Source organism: Heterocephalus glaber, unplaced genomic scaffold, assembly GCF_053883595.1.
Source record: "Heterocephalus glaber isolate CG9 unplaced genomic scaffold, H.glaber_assembly_v1.0 deba00001773, whole genome shotgun sequence".
Classification (NCBI taxonomy): domain Eukaryota; kingdom Metazoa; phylum Chordata; class Mammalia; order Rodentia; family Bathyergidae; genus Heterocephalus; species Heterocephalus glaber.
Window position 1 is genome coordinate 7,741,391 of NW_028258463.1, and position 6,000 is coordinate 7,747,390.

General features: G+C 43.0%; 1 pseudogene; it reads left to right on the forward strand.

Annotated features, from left to right (window-relative positions):
• Positions 1-4,475: 4,475 nt before the first annotated feature.
• On the forward strand, positions 4,476-5,097 carry LOC101714334 (synaptosomal-associated protein 23 pseudogene; annotated as a pseudogene).
• The last annotated feature ends 903 nt before the right edge of the window (positions 5,098-6,000 follow it).

The following is a 6,000-nucleotide window of genomic DNA, read 5'->3' on the forward strand; positions in this document are numbered from 1 at the left end:
GAAGAAAGTCCAACACTTCTTAAAGGATGAGAACATTATCTAGTGAGCAACAACCCAAAATACAGGTACTGATACCTGCAGTCCCAGCTACTCAGGAGGCTGAGGCAGGATATTTGCTTGAGCTCAGAAATTCAAGGCCAGTTTGGGCAGCAGAGTGAGACTCTCATCTCAAAGTATTTTTAATCAACTGGTCAAATAGGAAAAAGTTATCCATAGCCAGAAAAGAAATCAAGCAATAGAAAAAGACACCAAATTTAGAATTAGTACAAAAGGACATTAGAACAACCAGCCACTATAAATCTTATAAACATGCTTAAGAATGTACAGGAAAACAAAAATATCATGAGGAAAGAAAAGGAAGATTTTTAAATTTTTTTTTATTTTTTATTTTTTTTTTTGGTACCGGGGATCGAACTTGGGACCTTGCGCTTGCAAGGCAGGTGCCAGAACCACTGAGCTAAATCCCCAGCCCAGGAAGACTTTTTTAAGAGACCCAAAAATAGAACTTGAAGACATACAAAGTATATGATCTAACATGAAAAATACAATTAACTAGGTGGAATTAATAGCACATTAAACATTGCCAAAGAAAAGATTTGTGAACTTGAAAACATAGTATACCAGAGCATAGCAACTGGTGGCACATACCTGTCATCCCAGCACTTGGGAGGCTGAGGCAGGAAGATCACTGTGAGTTTGAGGCCAGGCTACATAACAAGTTCAAGGCCAGCTTGAACTGCATAGTGAGACCCTGCCTCAAAAAAGAAACAAGCAAACAAAAAAAAAATTTTAAGGGAGGTCCATTGGCTTTTGTACCTCTCCAACATGAATTTCCCAGGGGTCTAGTGCCCATTGCCTGAAAGCATCCCATAATGAGCATATACTTTGGTTTTGTAAAAGTAGCAAAACATTTATTGGTACATTTTAGGCATACATACTGGTGACACTCATCATAGGGGATTTGCACGTGTACGCGATGCCTCCCCCTTTCTTTCCATCCCCCCCCAAGCCCCCTCCCCTCCCCCTGTACAAAAGCTCTGTTTCCATTTTTCCTTCTATTTTCACTTTTTCTCTCGTCCCTTCCTTCCTTTCTCCCTCCCCCCTCCCTTGTTCCCCTTCCCATGTGAACATTTTCTTCCCGTTTCCCAATATGTATTATACATTTTGGTCCTTATTTACACTTTTAATTTCTCACACTAGAGAAACAATGTGGTATTTAAACACGTGTGTCCAATTTATGTCACTTAAGAGTACGGTCTCAAGGTCCATCCATTTAGGTAGAAATATCTCAAGCTCATCCTTATTTATGGCTGAGTAGTACTCCATTGTATAAAAAATCCACATCTTTATCCACTCATCAGTGGATGGGTGTTTGGATTGGGTCCAAGATTTAGCTATTACAAACTGTGCCACTATAAACATGGGTGTGCATAGATCACTGTGGTATGATGCTTTCAATTTTTTTTTTTTTTGAGGAGAGCTTTTCTGCTTTATTACAAAGAGAAGAAGCTGTTATGTGGTCAGAAAATACAAGATTGATCTTTTTCTCTTCCTATGAGACGCTGCTGTTTAAACAGCCAGAGTGAATTGTCTCAGTTCACTTCTTTAAGTCCCATCACATTCACTTGGGTATGGATGTCCTTGGCTGCTGAAAATCTGGCCCTTTAGGGCACAGGGCGACATAGTCCCCCGACTGGCAGTTCCAGACTGTCCTATTTTCATATATTGCATCCATGCACACCTCCTAAAAATGAGGTACAGCAGGGCAAACATTTTCCAAAACAGATGTCATATATATAGTATGTACACATTCGCACATACATACCTTTATTCATGTGATGTCCAAAACTTTTTAAAAATGTACACAATGGGGCCTGGGATTTAGCTCAGTGGTTCTGCCACCTGCTTCAATATCTTTTTTTTTTTTTTTTGGTACTGGGGATCAAACTCGGGACCTTGCACTTGTGAGGCAGGTGGCGGAACCACTGAGCTAAATCCCCAGCCCCACTGCCACCTGCTTCACAAGCATAAGGTCCCAAGTTTGATTCCTAGTACCAAAACAAACAAACAAAAATGCACAAATATTTGTTATTTTATTACCAATAGCGCTACAATGAACAATGAAAATTTTGTGGTCTAATTTCGTTGAGTTTTTTGTGGGTTTTCTTTTTGACATTTGAGAAACTAAATGGTAAACTTCTGTCAGTGTACATGCTTGTCTTTGCAGACTCAAGTCTGTCTGCTGGCAAAGAAGAAAATAAATGAAAAAAATTCAGACCCTGGTCAAACTAGAAAAAGAAATACAAATTTAGGTGTTGGGCAGCACATAATTAGTAAGGCAGGACCTTAAATGGCGACCCTTTGTGTAAGCCAATTGCTAGATCCTCAAGGAATTAAAATCAGGGCCCCTGAGCCACAGCAGTTCTGCAGTTGGGTTGTGCTGGGACAGCCATTCCCCAAGAAAGGGAAGTCTTTTTAGAAGGCTTGCTGAGCAGGGTTTAGTTGAAGGTGGACGGCAGGTGAGGCCTTGCTTCTAATTTGTCATATTGCAGATGGAACTCCTTAGCTTCTTTCCTCTAGTTAAGAAGTCAAAGAAGAGCTGGGGATTTAGCTCAGTGGTTCTGCTGCCTGCCTCGCAAGCGCAAGGTCCTGAGTTCAATTCCTGGTACCAAAAAAAAAAAAGTATGCTGTCTAGCCCGGGATTTAGCTCAGTGGTGCTACCACCTGCCTCCCAAGCACAAGGTCCTGAGTTCGATCCTCAGTACCAAAATATATATATATATGTCTTGAGGTTGACAAGGTGAGGATGCCCAGGGAGATGCAGATTTGGGGTAGAGATTTTCGGGAGAGTTCAGATTGAGGCCTAATGTTAAATCACTTCCTAAAGCAAGACGACCATTCTTGGGTCTGTCTCTGCTGCCCTGATATATGTTAACAGGCCAATCCTCCCAAATTGGTCCATCACCATTCCTTGAGGAATGTTAGCAACCTGATCATCGGGTGACATTGTTCGTACCCCTGTTGTTGGCGGGACGTGGCTCAGTAACTGAGTGATAAGCTTTGATTTAACCGAGGGGTATTGTTGCTCATCCCCCTCATTGGAAGGCCTATAGGGTGCACTTTGCTGCCCGTATAAACTTGCCCCAAGCTGAGACAGCTGACCTGATGTGGATGGTGATGCCGGCAGAGGTTTCTCTGACCGATGTGCAACCACAGAAGCCTGGCTGTAGTACGTTTCCATCCTGGTAGTCACTGTCCACCCCCTCTACAAACTTCTTTCTTGAAGTACCCAACATGCTGTTTGTCACCTGTGTAAGTTCTTTCAACATTTGCTACTCTGGGGATTGGAAAGTTCAGAGCTGGAGGCTGAAGGGAAGAAGGAGGGGTTGGAGGGTGAGCGATGGCACCAGCCCCACGTTAGGAGCTCCCCTGAGTTATTACAGCAGGGTGGACACCATAGCTCTGAAGTGCAAACTCCAGCAAACGGTAAGAGAGGAGTCCAACCAGAACATGGTAAACGATGGAATTCTTCTGGTAGTCTTTTCTCAGATAATGTATGTCCATCAGTCCTCACCATGGAGTCCTGTCCTTTCCTCAAAGTACTGGAGGCAATCAAATAGAACTGTCACTCAAGGGCCGTGTCACAGGAAGGACCGCCCACCTGTTCTCCCTCATGAATTTTCTTCTCCCACAGATCCAAGATGGCGACATATCCACCAGAGATGCTTTTATTTCTTTCCAGAAGATACCAAGAGGTGGAATGGCTAGGTCAGATGGAACCTCTAGTTTTGGTTCTTTCAGGAATCTCCACCCTGATTTCCACAGTGGTTGCACCAGTCTACACTCCCACCGGCAGTGGAGAAGGGTTCCCTTTTCCCCACCCCCAGCTTCGCCAGCATTTGTTATATAGGCTGATTTCTTGTTAATAACCATTCTTTCTGGAGTGAGATTGAATCTCAGCATTGTTTTAATTTGCATTTCATAAATGACCATTGATGTCGAACATTTTTTAATATATTTCTTTGGTATTTCTACTTCCTCTGAGAAGTGTCTTTTCATTTCAGATGCCCATTTTTGGATTGGGTCTTTAAATTTGGGAGGTCTGATTTTTTTTTTTTTTGAGTTCTTTATATATTCTAGATAGTAGTCCTTTGTCTGAGAAACAGCTGGCAAAATTTTTTTCCCACACTATGGGCTGTCTCTTCACTCCGGTGGTGGTTTCTCTCGCTGTGCAAAGGCTTTTTAGGGCCGGGGATTTAGCTCAGTGGCACCCACCTGCCTTGCAAGCACACGGTCCTGAGTTCAATTCCCGATACAAAAAAAAGCTTTTTAATAAGATGAGGTCGAAAGGCATGGTGTCTGGTCTGTCTGGAGTGTCTGAGCTGCAGCAGCTGCAGAGGAACCTCTGCAGAGAGGCCGGAACCTCTCGAGTATCCACATTTCCACCCCGGTACCTTGTGGAATTCTGATACGTCATGGATAATCTGTCCCATGAAGACCTTCAGCTGAGGGCTAACCAGCTCACTGATGAGTCTCTGGAGAGTACAAGGAAAATCCTGGGCTTAGCCACTGAGTCTTAGGATGCAGGAATCAAAACCATCACCAGGCTGGATGAACAAGGGGAACAACTAAACCTCATAGAAGAAGGCATGGACCAGATAAATAAAGACATGAGAGAGACAGAGAAGACTTTAACAGAACTCAACAAGTGCTGTGGCCTTTGTGTCTGTCCATGCAACAGGATGAAGAACTTTGAGTCTGGCAAGGCCTATAAGGCAACATGGGGAGATGGTGGAGGCAACTCACCTAGCAATGTGGTATGGAAGCAACCAGCCAAGTCACAAATGGGCAGCCTCAGCAGCCAGCCAGCGGCAGATACATTAAACATATAACTAATGACGCCAGAGAAGATGAGATGGAAGAAGACCTGACTCGATGGGCAATACCCTGGGAAATCTAAAGAACATGGCCTTGGACCTGGGGAATGAAATTGAAGCTCAAAATCGACAAATAGACCAGATCACAGAAAAGGCTGACACCAACAAAGATGGTATTGACCTTGCCAATACCAGAGCAAAGAAACTCACTGACAGCTAAAGCTGCTGCTTTACCATTTATTCGGTTCTCTAGCTGCTCCTCCTATGCCATTGCCTTTTCAGAGTTGCAAATTTTGATCTCACACTGCGCTAATCAGAAGATAATGTAGAAGAGGGGCCAGGGTAGTAACAGCCTCCCTATTTTTTTTTTTTTACCGGGGATAGAACTCAGGACCTTGCGCTTGTGAGGCAAGTGGTGGAACCACTGAGCTGAATTCCCAGGCCTCTTCCCTACTTTATTTTCTGTTTCTCTTGAGGGTAGACTACTGCCGGCCTTCACTATTCTCTTTCTCTGTTCATATTCTTAGATTTCATATATCACATCTAGTAGGAAAGGAGAAGTATTGGGCTCTTCAGGAAAGAAGAACCTCAGCAGGTTCTTTTGCTTCCAAGATTTGGAACCACTGGGCCGGGGATTTAGCTCAGTGGTTTCACCTCCTGCTGACCACACACAAGGATCCGAGTTCGATCCCCAGTACCCCCCCAAAAAACCAAAAAAGATTTGGAAGCACTGCCAAAGACAGCTGTAGAGAAGGCAGCTGTGGAGGTAGTTTTTGTTTTTGTTTATTGGTTTTGTTTTGTAGTAGGTGAAAGAAAAGAGAGAAGAGGTTTTTACCTCAGTAAAAATATGCAAGCCACCAAAAAAAAGTTACATAGCTGCAATAAAGATCTAGTCATGTTTAGTTTTTTATTTAAGTTGCAGTTTTTGCCAATTAAGGATAATCTTGGTTTTGGAACTTTTATACACGATATCATTATCCTACATCACCATTTTGTAACCCCTGCCTCAAAGAGTAGAATGAAATGAGGCTTTTTTTTTTTTTTTTTAAAAGATGAGGTCCCAGTTGTTGACTCTTCGTAGTACTTTCCATGTGGTCTGGGTTTCATTCATGAAGTCTTTGCT